The sequence below is a fragment of the Microchirus variegatus genome (genome assembly GCF_963457635.1).
Source record: "Microchirus variegatus genome assembly, chromosome: 10".
Lineage (NCBI taxonomy): Eukaryota > Metazoa > Chordata > Actinopteri > Pleuronectiformes > Soleidae > Microchirus > Microchirus variegatus.
Genome location: NC_139811.1, coordinates 15,072,227 through 15,089,793, shown reverse-complemented (window position 1 = coordinate 15,089,793; position 17,567 = coordinate 15,072,227).

Genomic DNA, 17,567 nt, shown 5'->3' with positions numbered 1-17,567 from the left:
TATGCTTTTTACCGAGGTGGCAAAGTGATCGCATCTCTTTGGTGTTCCTCCGAAATGACCTTAATGAGTTAGAGCTGTAGAAGGATTTCTTACTGTTGATTAAAAATACAAATCAGCAAATTTAATCACACGTCAAAACTTTGCAGGGGGCAGGGACCAGGTCGCAGCCTTTTGATTTTGTGATGAGGCTGAGTCGGTTCCCTCCTTAGCTCCCCAACAATCCCAGTGTCACCTCATTGACTCCTCACCTCTGACCCCGACAAAATAGCAGGATCACTTTGAGACTGACAGCGGCTACTGTTGCTACAAACAAGGCAACAGAACTGCTGTGGCTGCACAAAGCTCGCCATCATAGGTAGAGATGCAAAGCTGTGCAGACACACAGTAACACACCAATACCGTCTTACGCAATTAATGTGTGTGTGCTAACGTGTACATCGCTGTGACCAATTTTAAATGATTAGGTAATGAAAGAAGAGCAAGGAGAACACCCAGCTTTATGTACACTGTTACAAGTAATGGCAATAAGCGCAATATCTTCTCCCTTTATTCCTCTAACCTTTTCTGTCCCCTTTGTCTCTTTGCCTTCGGCAAATCAAATGTCTCTGCTTGTTTCCTCTTTCATATCCTTTGACAAACTTTCCCATCTTATTGCTGCAATAAAATGCAATAAATTCACCGTAATCCAGTTCGTCCTCTGTTCCCTTTTTTGGAGTTACATTATTTTGTGTGGTTTGCTCGTAAATGAAACAGGGAGGAGAAATGAGCTAGTGTCAGATTAAGAGTTTTACTTGGAGGAATTCCTGTCTTTCAGTCTCCCTTTATTCCTTCTGCTTTTGGCTGCTCTCCAGCAAATTTTAACACCCATCGTGACATGCTGGGCATCATCCAACAGATGCCCTTGAGGAGGACATTCCTGTCTGGCACAACTTCTATTTCACGCTATTTACACTCAAATATCTGAGCTCTGCCACCAGACCATTCTTTGAGAGAACAAAAAAACAACACGTGGGTTTGTCTCTCATGGTTTGTCTCACATGGTGATATGATGCATTATTACAAGTAACTAACTATTTGTTATTCTCACAGATACTTGCTCTGTGTAAAATTATCTTCCACGTGAGGGTTACAGTATCAAGTCGAAGTGATCAGCTCCTGAAAAAGCGAGAAAAAACTCTCATCCCTTTGGAAACAAATGAAGTTTCCACCAAGTTCGTGTGACTTATTAACCCATGATCAGGATTCTGATCCAAACTAAACCCATCTCCTCTGGTCCTGGTCCTGGTCCGGATCAGTATCCTGGTCCATCAGTGTCCATTTTGTACCACCATTTTCTACAGTAACTTGTGAGTTTAGATTCTAACTGGAGACTTCATGGGTTCCCTGACACACTCGCAAGACCTTCCCAGTCCATTTGTTAAGCCAATGAATTATGGCTTCATTTTACAATACTGAGAAGGACCAAACCACGTGAGAGTAACAGGCACAGAATATTATCACAACGAGAAAAAGAAAGTCAAGGGTGGAGTTGTTAGAGGTGCTCACTGAAAACGTTCAAATCTGAGAACATTGAAGCCGTTTCTTTCATTTGAACAGCCCCATTAGACTGTTGCTTTTTGAAATCCATTCATTGTGCAGATCTCCTGCTTGGAGAAGCTCAGGTGAAAAGATCAGAGGGAGGAAGAGAAGACACTATTTCAAAGCTGAAAGACAAGGAACATCCAAACAGAAATGGGAGTTAGGGGTTGACAGCAGGGCAGGACCAAGAGGATGTTATTCACTTCAGCCTATATACTGTACATACAATGCACACACAAAAAAGGATATCAGTTCATACTTGGGGAAACATTTACTCAGCACACTTGTATATTTCCGTTTGGCTTGACCATGATCAGGTTTAAAGCGACTACTTCACATGTACAAAATGAACACCTGTGGGCTGCAGCATATACCACAAGTATTGCTACATATCGAGTGAACAGGATCAAGGCAAACAGTGCGCTGCACTTATGAGAGCCACACTTAGAAACACTTCATTCTGACATCAAAGTTGGTGCGCGGGTTGGATGGTCTCACTGTGACACTGTGTATGAGGTATGAGAGCAGGTAATGGACAGAAGAGGTGGTGTGAAGTTGGCTGAGGACTGTGTGTGTGGACCAGAAGACACAGTGTCCTTAAGTCTGTTTTTTGGACAGTTGACCTCCCATGTACATGTGGACAGTGTCATTACATGTTAATCCACCCCTACCCCCCTCCAATGTCACGCTGCAGGGATAATGTAAGGGTATCCAGGGCCTCAATGAGAGGTGATAGTTCCACCAAATTATGAAGACCACTTTTGGTCAATCAGCATTTCCATTCCAAGCAACTGGAAAATGGAACTCTGGATGGATCCCACTCCATATTAGAGACTGTGCAACTCTTAACAGTTTTAAAATTTCTCTGAAGACATGGCTGAAAGGGATGCAATCTTGTGATCTTGAATCATTGATCTTGTATATAGAACACCAAATTGATGAGATGGTGTTTTGTATAATGTTTTCTCTGTAATGTTGTTGTTGCTGTTGTTGTCTTGTTGCTAATATTGTCTGTAATGTTTAGTATGTGTTGTATTGTCTTTTAACTCTCTGCACAGGGACCACAGATGCAAATTAGCTATTTGGCTAACTCTGGTATAGACCCAGTTCTATACATGGTGTACAGAACCGGGTCTACACCAGAGTTAGCCAAATACACCACTCCTGGTCGTCAGGGACCACTGCCCTGAATGTCTTGGATGTCGCCCTGCTCCAACACACCTGATTCAAATGGCCTGCTCATCAATAAAAAGCCTGGTAATTACCAATCCAACCAACCCATACCATCTAAGACTTACAGGGCAGTTAGTCCCTAAGGACCAGGATTGGGAAACACTGGACTTGAGCGTTGCAGCATGCATCTTGAAGGTGAGGAAAATACGGCAGTCTCCTATAAAACCATTTTGCCTGGAGCCCAGGATGTTCGCTCATGAGTGGGTGCAAAGCAATTGTGAGCACACATGTTGCAATAGAAAACTCCTTTTGGAACTCATGATTAGCCCCTTTTAACTCCAGGAAAGGTTAGAGTGGTCTGAAAAAGCACTGCATGGTGTGAACATGTTTTTTTGTGTATTCACGATATTGTTTTCACATTTGTGCACATAGTAAAATTGAGCTTTGTATGATTCTAGATTTCCGTGGGGGAAATGTCTGTATTGTATATGAAACGACAATCCATCATTTTCTGCAAAGGCTTAAAAGTTGTCCAATGGAAGCTGTAAGATTTATCCTCAAAACATTTCATGGAAATCCATCGAGTATTTCTCAAAATATGTGTGTAATAAAGATATCAGGGGATCAATAACATTATTATAATGTATCGGACTACTCACATTCACAAAGTCATTCTGCTCTGATGGCCATAACATTCAAAAACAACCTCCTCCTCAGAAACAGTGCCTGTTATTCAGGGCATCTGTCAAATGTTTTCTTTAGAATCGTATTTTTTGGTGCAGAGCACTTCCACTAGATATCCTCAGAGACCAATATTTCAGAAACTTGTCAAATAAAATGAAAACTACTTGCATGGCTTCATACCTCGGGGGGTAAGTTAGAAGAAAAGTTCTTTGGTAGTACGGGTGAGCTGACCTTTTAACCCTATAAACAACTTCAGACGTTTCCCTGTGAACCCCAAACCAACATTGTTTCCTCTTCTGTGATTAAGACATCCGTGGTGGACTGAGGAAAGACATGCAGTGAGGTTTTTTTTAACAGGGAGGTTCATAGGTCAGTGAACTCAACCAGTGTCAGTGTGGTGTCACCCAAAGTCTGCTCTTTGAGGTTGTTTAAGACGGAGCACCTGTTGAGGATGTCATGGAGATATTTATTGACATTATTCAAACAAAAATGGACTGTTTTCAAACATTTATATTATTTATCCAGATGTAACTATACAGTGTTTCTTCATGATTTCTGACTTTGACTGACAGAATATCAAATCGATCACTCAGCTTTAGTATTTCTGTCCAACAGAAGCAGGACATTAGATATTTTGATGGTGTTCTCTTGTGTGTTGTATATCAGTTTTCTTTTCTTTCAGTTTGTCGTTATCTAGAGGTTGCAGATGATCTGCATATTTGATCCAATGCAGTACCCCCAATGTACCCAATGGAGATTGGGTACCTTGCCTAGGGATACCCCAGCCCTTGACCTGGCAGGGATTTAAACCTGCAACTCTCAATTTCCTTCCGCTCAGCCATGGGCTACCTGCTGTTGATGTAACGTTATTTGTCCAGACTAAGTCACATCCATAAATATTGGAGCTGCATGGTGCAGGAACAGCAGCACCTGTGATTGGCACGTGCAAGCATGTAGTTATTAGTTAGTAAGTTAATAAATTAGTAAGTACTAAAACAAACAATAAAAACCGTAAAATACTTTAATGTAAGCTAAAAACTAAGGCATTTTTCTCAACCAGACCTGAAACACATTGAGAAAAGACAAGTCTTCAAAAGTTATTATGAAAGAATTGATCAATAACATAAATCCCATGTCGGATGTACATTAAACACTTTAGTGCAGGCAAAATGTTCTTTATACAGCAAGGAGTGAGAGTCCATGGCTTTTGGAAGGCAGCAGTTTAAGTAAAGAAACCATGGCCATACATCTGTCAACATGTGGACACTGTCATGGAACACTGCATTGCTTGTCCCCACACCAACTTCATAGGAACGTCATATTAACACTCCATCACCACCTAAACATATACTGTATCCGTCCTCTTCCTTAATATGCAGGCTGATATTTGCCCACGCATTCAAGATAAATCTCCACCAGGATCTTCGTAGAACAAAGCCGTTAAGACTTGTTGGGAAATCTCCCACTTTCATCTTGATGCTTGCCCACCTATGTGTGGCATTTTAAGTTGTTCCTGCTCATATCATATTACGCACTGAGGGATATTTGGGCTGTTGGTACGAGCCACTTAAATTGTCTCTGTGCGTCGGTTAATGAGTACAGACAAAATGAAAGGTACTTGTGTGACTGTTTCTCTCTGTGGGTGAGATTTTTCCACCTCTTTGAAGTGTATCAGATAGGACGGGCCATCCTGTCGCCGTGACAGTGACGACTCTTTGATGTGCAGCGAAACAAGAGATGTACACCTATATGTAATCACCTCCCAACATTTGACAGCCTGTATTCCACAATGCATCACTTGTGCAAGGGAGATCATGGCTTTAAAACATCTTTTTTTTTTTTTTTTTATCCTGCCTTTGCTTTGTAATCATCTTCTGGCGCCCTCCATGAAAGCTGGCAATGAAGCTACATTGTGAGAGAGATCGGTTGATAAGGGCATCTCTGTCAAACAGGGTCTCTGTTTCGTAGGCTTTGCAGAAACAGTGAGAGTTCAGCATGAACACAGAATTGTTGCCACACATTTATGTTTCTGGCAATCATAAATAATAACTTAGTGAGGAATAGGATATAAAAGAGGCCTGTCTTAACGTTGGAAGTCTAATAGTGCAGCGATAGCATGCGATAGCATCAGAGGCGGCCTTTTTGAAATGCTAACGTCCTCCCCGCCTGTGCGTAAACCGTTCTATCAACATGGACATCAGCCAGAACCCGGCTCTGCAGCCACACCAATTTTGTTTTGCTTTGTCCTGCTGCTACTTTCTCTATCCTCTATTTATTTTCCTACTTGATACTCTCACTTTAAAGTGGTGTGACACACACACACACACACAAGCTGGGTTTTCCAGCATGGGTTTCCTGTGTTTGGAAGAGGGGGGCAGTGATATAAAAACAGACAAAAGGGGTGAGAATGTCACACGGAAAGAGGTTGGCAGTGGGGGTTAATTGATAGGTAAATATGTGAACATTTGTAGTTTCCTAGGAATAAAGCCCACTATATTGATAGGATTGGGATTTTTTAATAAACTGTTAAACCTTTCTTTTCTTACATTATTCTTATGTGCAAGTTGCTCGGTGTAGAAAGCAACAAGACAGAGGCTGAGAGAGCTGTAATGTGAACCCAAAATAACAAGGCTGCTCAACCATGAACTCACACTCCATCACCTTCTCCAAAGACTATGCAAACAAGACACTACCTGGTTTATCTCCTAAACATGACCACAACAGAGGCGTCGTCAGGCAACGGCCACAGCAACGATCTCTGAGAGATGGCAGTGGACTCCAAGACATTATCAACTCCAGATGAATGATATCACACTTGACAGAGAGATTGTAGCCGCCTGGCTTACAGAAAGTGCCGAGGTGTTGCATCTCGTTTAAGTTAGAGCACAAAAGAGATCTTTGTCTGCCACAGTGTGAGGGAAACTAACTAAGAGGGAGTTGCTGTCTGACACAAACATCTGCACGAGTGAGAGAAAAATCCTTAACCTCTTCCCAATGTTCAAAAATATTATTACAAGGTAAACACTGTGAATAAAAAAGTAATTAATACAATAACATTTTTATGTTTATCCTGAAGGATTTCTAAATGAATTTAAATCTTTTGTCTGCTCCAAGCATGAACAGAAGGTGTGCAATGTTGTCGTTATAACAAAGGAGAATCTTTCATTCTGAACTGACGTCACATTGTGACCAAAACTTTGACTATTCTTCTAGGTCAGAAGATAAAGTTTTATTCGGTGTTGCTGCCGAGTCTAAGAACTTCTTCTTCTGATTTTGAAGTGTGGCTCAGGAGGTAGAGCGGGATGTCTAACCAGATGGTTGTCATGGCTACGTCTTTTGCAGGAGGAATATTTGAAGGACTCTGTCAGAAGTATTTGCTCACAATGGGTTAGACGTGTACATAAGCCAAGACGGAGGGAGAGTCTACACAAGAGAAAAGCTAAAATGAACTCTAACTCTAAGTTGAACTCACAGTTGTATGTGAAAGTGGGGTTTAGCCAAAATGTGCAGAGTGACGTCAAAAGTCAACATTTAAAGGAGCAAATTCAAAAGTCAAAGATGAGTCAAAGGACTCACATTTCTTGTACAACATGCTTATTACCTGATCCGTTTAAAGGGCATCTGAGGTAATACAATGATCTGTCTTGTTACTTCTTTGTGTCTCATTCCCCCGAACACACACACACTCAGAGAGAGAGTTTAGTCATCCAAATTATGCAGACAGCATTTCCTCAACAAGCTATGTCTGTCTCTTATTTGGTCCAAATATTGAAGATATTCCGTCTCTTGCTGAACCATGGCGTTGATCACCTGACCTTTATAGACTAGGACGATGAAATATCACTACACAAACTCTCTCTCTCTCTCTCTCTATATATATATATATATGGTAATAATCTGATTTAATATCTTGGGATTGTACATACAAAGACACCACAATGTCATATTATCATGGGAAACCAATGCTTCTGCTCTCATTATTTATGTCTAGAAAAGAGAGCCTTGTAACTGTCGGGCTTTTGTTGGTGTGAATCCATTCCATTAGTCTTCAATTGTCAAAACATAGAGGAGGTATAACATTACCATCTTCAACATCCACAAGCAGAACAGCCATACACACACACACACACACACACACACACACACACACACACACACACACACACACACACACACACACACACACACACACACACACACGCACCCACACACGCACCATCTTCTCATGCCTGTGCTCTCTCCCACACTCCCCACTTTTATCACTTTACCAGTCACATTAGACGATTTTCTTTCCCTCCCTCGCTTGTTCTTTGTTGCTTGGCGTTATTCTACTTTTATACAACTTTTCCCCTCTCGTTCCCATGCGCTGCGATTATGCGATCAGTAACTACTGTTCTGTAACAAAAACCCATTGCTGGTTCAGCTTGTACTCTCATCAGTGTAATGTATCCACCAATGAATCTTCCTTTTTTTCTACCACAACGTTCATTTCTCTCTTTTTGACCCATGTCCTCTTTTTGTTTTTGTCGCCCATTATGCAGCGTGGAAGTAAAAGGAACTGGACCTTTTACTGAAGTCCTGCTGTCTTGCGCTCCGAAGACAACCGTAAGACACAGGAGGAAAACAGACAGACTGAAGAATGCCATTACTGTGCACAAACCTGCTTGCATAGTAATCTCCTCCAAGATTTTAGTCAACACTTATCATTTGCCAGTGCACAGATATCATACAGATGGGCCTGCTCACACAAACAAGGCATGCAGGGTTGAAGAGGACACTTCAATAAATTACACAATAGAATTATCTCAGGGGGAAATAATAATCGTGATTCACTGACTGAATTTAGTTGGCAGCATTGTGCATACATGTTGTTGGTTAAGGCGTCTGCTACCAGACATAAACTGGGTGAAGTGCATGTCAAGTGCTTTGCTAATTGAAGAAATGTGTTGTGTGTGTGTTTGGGAAATCATAAAAACACATATCGACTCAGGTTTGATGGACAGACTAGGAGTTTAGATCCATGCATGCACGGGGTTGTGCCGTAAGTGTCCTGCATGGCTTTGATTGCTTTTAATGCACCACCTCACTGTGCGTTCAAAATAAACAGACACACAAAAGACACTCAAATTGGCTAAGGCCTGCAGAAATATGGGGTATGTGGACATTTGGAATGCTATTCATTTCAGTCTGTCTGACATTTGGGGATGGATGACATAAAGCAAAATCTGATCCCCCCCCTCCCCATCCCCCCCTCTAGATGATGGCAGGAACAGAGGCATTATGGGAGTGCGTGTGATGGAGTAGCAGTGAGCTGTGACGGACATCGAGAGACAAATTGAGAAAAGAAGAAAGACAAGAAGAAGGGGGAATGTGATAGGTGTGATAACCACACAAGAAACAAGATCCACAAGTGTGTAACAATTTTAAGCAGAACTGAGGAAAGGACAGAGAAATATGGGATAAAGAAGCACAGATGAAAAGGAAAAATATAGTAACACAGTGAATGACGCGGAGAGTCTGTTGCATGCATTTGCCAGGTGTGTATGTTTTTATCCGTAGTATTTTTTTTCTTGCAGACTATCAGTGTGTCACAGTGTTTGGCGTGTCCCAGTCAGTTCTGAGTAAGAATTGTTTATAGCTGTCAGGATAACATCAGCAAAACACATCTCTGGACTCACGCTACAGCCTTGAGCCACCGCTCCGCTCATGGCTACTGTCTCCCTCCCTCCCTCCTTCTCTCTGTCTGTCTGTCTGTCTGTCTGTGTCATCACACAAGTCTAAAAGTGCCACTGCAGACATTACATAATAAGTCTGTTGTACAAGTGCAGGTCGAGGCTCATACTTAAAAAAATGTGATTGAAGTTCTGTGTTGACAGCACAGGCAAGAGCAAATGTTTGTCCTATTTGTGAATGTATCAGTTAAAGCTCACATAGAGTGGTCCTGTTGCACATAATCATATGTTAGTTATGGAGGTCTACTTACATACATTAACTTGTTTTTATGGTCAAAAACCTCCTAGTTGCAGTTCCTCAGCAGCGATATTTCAGACTGAACTCTCACACCCAGAAGACAGAGTGTGTTGTGATTGGCCAATACCCGGAAGTGACATACTCAGCACACCAGCTCTCAGAAGCGCAGCTCCCCCCTCTGGAACTGTGGATGCACTGCTACTCATTATCAAAACATTGTTTTAACAATGTTTAAAAATAGCTTCGTCACGACTCCCCGCCGCAGTCCCTTTTATGACTTTGACCCGGAGTCAGACCCAGAGTCAGAAGACACTGTCGCTCGTGAAACACCTCCACAACGGACGTTATTCTTATTCTAGTGCCCGGAGCGGATGGATCTGCTGTTCAGGAGAACCGCTGTTTATGTAACCGGACCGGGTTTTTTCAGAGATCTCGCTGAGCCCGAGATTACAATAAAACACAGCGTTCTCAGCAGTGGCTGAACTGTTTGTTTCGAAACTTCAGGGCTTCGTAAACAAGGTAATGACGCAGATACACACTAAAAAACAGTGTTAATTGGAACTTCTGGTCTAGGTCTGCTTTAACCAAAGATAAGAGTATATTTATTCCGGCATTTGTGTGGCTCTAGATATATTAACTCTTTACCTTATATATTAACTCTATATCGTTACAAGTACAAGTTTAAATTAGTATTATAAGTCATGGCACTAACAAATGCTCGTCATTTCAAACTGTTTGTCTGATTAATCTGATTCCTGGGTTCTTGGGCGCTTTTATAATCACCACACTAGCCAGATATAAAGTCATTTTTAATGTATTAAGCTCTTTTCGATGGATATTGTGTTATAAACATTGACTGTGAACTGTGGCATGCCTTTAAGATCTCTCTCCAGGTGAGTTTGAGGACTGCATGTATAAAGGGGAACTTTATTTCTGTGATGCTTTGACATTGACACGTTTCGTGTTATAATCTGTATTCATAAAGTTATAAAAGATTCCTTTGTATCATTGTCAAATGAGTTCCTATAGTGCTGATAAAGCCAGTCAGCCGCACACAGCTCTCTCTGTATTCCTCAGTATAGCAGTGTTTAGATCTTGTGTCGACTGACAGAGGATTATTTTAATGTCAAGACAAATGAAGCCAGTAGTAGCACAGTAAAGCAAGATGGCTGCAAACAGGTTGGAGTGTACTACTACTCAAAGACCCTGACCTTTCAGCAGCTTGATGAAAAAAAAACTGCTTCTTATCCCAAGATATTAGTACAATAGGAGAGTATTTGAACCCTTACATTTCTCAGCTGCATGTTCTACAGTCACTGATACGTTTGCTTTACTTCAAAATCTTCTCGTCCTGTCTCCACTCGCTCTCCATCCGGATATGACATCTTCGCTCTGCACATGCACGCTCTTTATCTGTCTGCACGCTGTCGGCAGGCTCAGAGTGATTCGGGGAACTACTCCTCCACACTTTTATTACCTGAACAATTTTCATGTGCGCCTGTTGTGGCTTTAGAGCTGCAGATGAAAGAGACACACTAGGTGTGTGGGATCAGCATTCGGCTCAAGTGTGTGTTTTTCATTTGACTTGGATTTCATCCAGGTCTTTCTTCTGTCATCGTTGTCTATTTTGTGTGTGTCTGATATGTTAGTCATCCTGTATTTCTGCTTCATATCTCTGTATCTCATATCTTCTACATGTATCTGTTCATCTCCTCCTCCTCTCTGTGGCTGTCATTCCTCTCTGGATCGTCTCTGTTTTGTTTTCTTTGGTCTTTTCTACAAACAACACAAGCTTTTTGTCAATGCTATCCTAATGTCCAGTTTAACCTCTCTACTACTTACATCTTCAGTGTTTTTGCAACTTGAGAGCGGCTGCAAACGTGTCATGCACACAAATTCTGTGATGCATAATGTTTCTTGTTTCTCTCCTCTTGCCATTTTTGTGCAGCATCAGTGCAGTTTCTCTCTTCTCTTCCCCTCTACACAGTCCTACTTACCTCCATGTTCTTGTGAGCGTTAATGGTTATCTGCTGCATAGACATGGGATGAGAGACGGGGGCTCAGAGCCAGCAAAGCCTGTTATTCTTTCCTCCCCTCTGTCTGGCATGTGTGGAAAATGGAGGGAGAATTGGTGCCTGCATTGCTGTAATTTCAGCTCTACCAACTGAGTCGACTGGAGGGAGTAGGAAGGTGAGCCCGTTTCTATGATATCAAGAGGGCAGACTACACACACACATACACCTCCTCCTTGTGGTTGTTCAGCTGCCTACGATACAGCAAACTCAAGACTCATCCTTGCCATTTGAGTTGCAGTCATAAGCCCAAATCAAGTTCAATTACAAACTTTCAGCAACTTTCAGGACTCATATTATCCCCTATTTATCCAAGTTGACCTAGTTCCCTGGTGTCCTAATGAACATGTCTGTGACATGCTTTGGTCAAAATATCATAAGGATGAAGCACCACAGCAGTTCAATCACCCTGCGAAAAAACAGCCCTGTTCAGAACGCTCGGTTTTGAGTGCCTGTCTCTTTAAATGCAAATGTGACACCGGCCAGTTTGCTCCGGCAGCTAACAGCGGTTAGCATTTGGCAAAGCCATCATTTGCCGACTCTAGCCGGCACGTTGTCGTGATATATAAAAATGTATCCGCCTGACACGTAAATCCTCTGAGGCTGGACGTTTGTGTAGAACTCTGTGCTGCACTGTGCAGCCAAGAATAGAAGATTTTGCGTAATGTATCAATCTAACGTCAGATATCCTACGGAAGTGAACATCGCATGTTTAATCTCCTGTACTTAGACTGAGGAGGACCACAAAAACATCATCATCTTTATCACAATTTTTCTCTACTCATAGGGTCTCCAGAGTCTCACATATAAGGATTAAATTGATTAAAAAAGTAGATTTTCCATAATATGTCCCCTTTAAAGCAAGATGCAGTCAGGTTTTTCCATCAGTGTCCTCGAGTACAGGATTGTATGAGCACAGGTGCATTTGTGTTTTGTGCAGGTGCATGTTTTGTCTAAAGCAGCTGAATGTGAGAGTAAACCTGATATTTTGTTGGATCACAACACCTCTGAGGTTCAGACTGGCAGCGAGTGAGAGGCTCAGGCGCAGGTGTGAGCACTCTGAGGAAAGAGGCCATGTGTGAGACATGGTGGATGGGGTAGCTCTTGGATAGTTGCCACCTGGGCGCTTGGATTCCTCCAGTCAGCTGCAAGGTTTGCATGCAAAGAGGGAATCTGCCAGAGAGAGGGTGCACCTTGCAGAACAGGGGAAGGAGAAAAATCAATGGATAGAGTAGAAGACGTCAACTGCCGCGAAAGATCGAGGACAAACAAACAAACAGAAGTCTTGCAGTCTTCCACTACGTTTGGTACAAACCAGTTCTGTAATCTGTTTCCTGCTGACAAAGAAAACAAAGAGATTTTAAACCTTGCTTTAACAAGTATCTGCATTTCCAGTTTATATATGCATACACTGAGGGGTTGTGAGAGAAAATACCAAGCTGGGTTTTCCCCTTTTTCCCATGTGCTGCAGTGGAAAAAAAAGAAAGAGAATGAATGAGAGAAAAAAAAAAAAACATACAACAAAAAGCTGAAAGGTGCATTGTATACGGTATTCTTCTGGGAGAATACCTAATCCTGTTTAATAATCACAAGACTACATGAGTTTATTTTCTAAATAAAACATCAAGGGGCTATGTATTAATCACAGCCCGTGTAATCCTGTCACGCTGCCCCCCGAGTGGAAAAACATCACTGTGGCCAGAAGGAACTTTACCCCACCATTTCCTGCTCTCATGTCATAAGACCCACCCGCCCCTCACCCCCCCTGCGGCATATGGACCCATGTACACGTACATGCATGAACACATAAACACATCCTTATACAGTTAGTTTGTTCTCAGGGAGTACAAGAGTACAGTCCACACAGGTAGTGCTGTTCTCAGAGGGCTCAAGTGTTACCTAATGGCTGGATGTACGTATGTGCCACTGTGAAAAGAGCTTTGTGAGGATCCTCTTAAGTGCTTGTAGCACTTTGGTGCTTGTTATACATGCCGTCATCTCTCAGTCGGAGGTGGGTGGGTTGGGTGGGGGGGTTTCTAAGTGGTGCACCATAAATGTGTAACTACACATGGTTTAATATCAGTGCAATAGTGTTCTGCAACTGGAGGTTATAAATAGTCCAATTTCTCAAAATTTCAACAAACGAATGAAGCAGTGACTGATTTTGTCTTGTGTGTTTCCACTCTGCTGGCACCAAAGCATGACGCTGCATTATGCTGAATCAAGGCCTCTTGACTTTGTTTATTGTTAAGCCATGACGTTTCCTCTGTGCTGCAGCCAGACATGTCAGCTCGGCCAGGGCCTGGTTTGCCACAGGCTCCACTGCTGGACAAGAGGCCTGCAATTATAGCTCACTTCAAAGATGCCGCTCAGTCAAAGACGGCATTCATGCATTTATTTTGGCAAACCCCCATCCACTCCCCTTTTCTTACCTCCTCACCTTTCCACCTCCCACCTCCTTGCCCTTCTTCCTCCTTTCCCACCAACCCTCAAGCTTGTTTAGATGAGCGATTAAGGAGAGAAACAAGTGCAAATGGAGTTTGGTTTGGCAGACATCACTATTGACACACAGTTTACTGAAATATCTCCCTGCGTAGTTTTCCCCTCACCTAAATTTGGCTATGGTGGATGTCGACAAAGATGAGGGTGGGGGGAGTGGGTCTCATGTACCCAAACAGGGAAGCTTTAGTCCTGGGCACAGAGGCCATGCTCTGCTCCTTTCTCACCCCACCTCCTTCAGCTGATCCAGAAATAAAACCCAAAGAGTGGGGGCAAGGGGCCATGTTTCACCTCAGGCCATCTGCTCTATACAAGCTATAGGATGTTAAATTAACATGGTACATCGATAGTATAGTTCGCATGTCGACAGAGTATTTGATCACCAGACATCAAGCTCTGCATCCCCATGTCCAACCTGAACAACTCTTTAAACCTGTAACTAATAACATATTTACAGAAGTGTTTATTCTCTGACAATTTCATTTTCTGGCGAGGTTTATTCGATCGTGAGAATGTAGGGGACTAATTATACAACTTCCAAAAATGTGTTACTGCGTGGGGTTTTAAAGAGGTCTGGACAGAGATCTGAATGGAGAGGGACAGCTGGTATATTCTGTTAATATATTTGTCTTTATTGGAAGGGGAATCATCTGGCATATAGGTGATCATATTTCAGAAATATCCCAGTTGTCTACTGTCTCCTGGGTGAAACTACTCTGGTAAAGTGTCATCTTGATCCATTCTGACACGCTGGCAGAGCAGTTACAAGGCCCAGGAGCTTTGGTTGCATGTTTGCTCGTGCGAAGGCATGTGCTAATTTGCTCATCCGTCTTATTTTAAGTTTTGCGTTCGAGTATTGTGGGCCAATGACCGGTATGTGCAGGAGTGTTTGTAAATGTTTGTTGTTGAAGCGAGCCAGACACTTCAGCCACACTGGGCCAGAGCTGCACCATCACATCCCCTGGAATCTGAAACCTGATGCTGGAAGTTGGGCGGCCAGAGTGATTAGGGGGACCCACCACGCTGGTGGTGTTACAGTTTGGCTCAGGTGTCCCATTTGTCACACCACGGGCCGGGCCTCAGGCCACACCAGTCTGGACGGACACAGCAGTTGCAGCACTGTCTCTGGGGCAGAGTCAGGCGGCCTTTGGACCTCTCTATAGGAGACTCTATGGCTCCCGTGGGTCCAACTTATCCATCCGTCTGTGCTGGCTCCTCCAACTCGTTAAAAAGCACAGACCTGCAGCGTTAAATCATCGGCCTGTCACACGCATCACACACACCTGGTGGGACATGTTTCCCTGTAGAACTGAAACTGTCATGTTGTGGATATTTTGTGGACAGAGAAGTGGAGCAAACATTTTATACTGGAGCACACACAGTCTGGTTTCCATGATTCCAAAGGTGAAACACACTTAAAGGTGCATTATGTAACAAATCAAAAGCAACTGGCCGTAAAATATGTCAAAGAGACTCAGGAATAATGTTCATATAACATACTGAACTCCCCAACAACAACAGTACAGCCAAAATATTTGCATTAAAAACATATATTTTGCAGACTGCAAATCATGTTTATGTTTTGAAATCATGTGTTGGCATGTGGCGCCACCTACCGCCGTCTACCAATCATTGCATTCAGTAGAGTCTCAGCTGCCGAGCAACAACGGGTTGCCAGTTACGTCAAAAAAGGAAACCTAAAAGACCTCTGTATTTTGAATTTGAATGTAGTAACCGTTTTTGGCCACATTCTTACATATGGCACCTTTACATTTGGGCTGCTGTAGAAATATGTTGGTGCAAGATGGCAGCCTCCAAAAGGCTTATTTTGATCCTATCATTTTTATTTCAAAGTGATTATACACATAAACATACATACTTATTAGTAGTATATTCAATTTATGCCAGTAAACCGTCTTAAATGCTACACTTTTAACAGAAGAAAAAAAAGTTTTGATCACAGCTGACCTGTATGGTAGGATAGCTGGAACTTTGTTACGGCTTACCTGTGAGGGAAGTCTAAGCATTGTATGTATTTAAAAAGCTGTAATCCTATACATTCTCACATACACACATATTTAAAAAGTCCCCCTGGGCCTTGGCAATTCCCCTCTTTCTCATCATCAAAGGGAGATCATGAAGTTCTGTCTCGTTTTTATCCATCTGTCTGTGACATACCTGACAACTTGGAGAAAAGTGCGGCTCATTACTCACACACAAATACAATCACTCAGTCTTGTCATTGTCTTCTCTCCCACACTTTGGCTGGCATCCACGAATGGCTTGAGATGAAAAAGTTCTACAATTTATAGTTTGCTGTCCTTGACTCCCCTCTGTTTATATAAGGGATGATAATTTTCCGTCACAGCAGACCGAGTCTGCGATTGACTTCAGGGGAGATTTTGAAATTCTATGGAAAAGGGGGAGGTCAGACTGAGCTACGGTTGTAAATAATTAGAAGCGCGTATAAAAAAATGAGTAAAACTGTGTTTTGTAAATTGTTGGCAATAATAAACAGCATATTATAAATAGTTGACTCACGATCATGGACAGATTGTGAGACAATGCATTCTTGGACATGTATTTGTAAAGTATCCCCCAGCAAGTGTCTTGTGTATTCAGATGTTATTATGAACTCATAGTCCCGTAAAAGAAAAATAACATATAGGGATAAAACAAGCACACAAAAAATAATAATAATACTACAGAGCAGAAAATGGTATATAAATGTAACTATACTGTTAAAAGGTTCTCTCTCGGTCCTCCGGCTTCCTCTCACAGTCCAAAAACAGGGTGATTAGGTTAATTGGACATCCTAAATTGACTGTAGGTGTGAATGTGAGAGTGAATGATTGGTCTTAGTATGTTGACGCTGCAATAGAGAGTTCATGAACCAAACCAAAGTCACCCACCTATTGAAGGCTGGTTTCAAAATCGCACAGGAAATCAAAGGCTGTGATTATTAAGTGTTCCATTCATTTTTCTGAGCAGTATATAGATAAGATTAGATCATTTTGGTGAAACTTGCAAGGCTATAATCTGCCATACGTTTACTGATTGTTGTATGAGATACATTTTTAAATGACAAAGTAAGCCATAAACAATGAAATATGTCTGTCTAAGAGTAATAATAATAATACTAAGATGAAGAAGAAACAACTTATTGGGACCAACTTTTGGGTCAAGAAGTTACAAATGACTTTGCCTCTCGAGCAGGTGACTTTTAACCCTCTTACACTCTCCCGTCACAGTCATGCCTCATGGCATCATTGTTGTTAATGGCTCTCTGTGCTGGTATGCAGAGAGCGTGAGCAGAGCAGAGAGGATTCTGGCAACACGACATGAAAAAAGACCCCTGCCCTTGTGTGGATTTGGCCCTGAGAACACCTAGGTGGTCCTGGAAATGGAAAGAGAAGAAGACAGGGAGGACAAGAGTTATGTAGGAGGAAGACTGTCAGGTTGTCTGTGTCAACAATAAGGAAATAATTGGCCTCTGTAGCCTGTGGGCCTCACCGCGGCAGCAGCCGTGGGGCCTGCTGGGGTTGGGTGGGGCATTGCCCTGGCATTACACACAATTAAGGCAACAAGAGG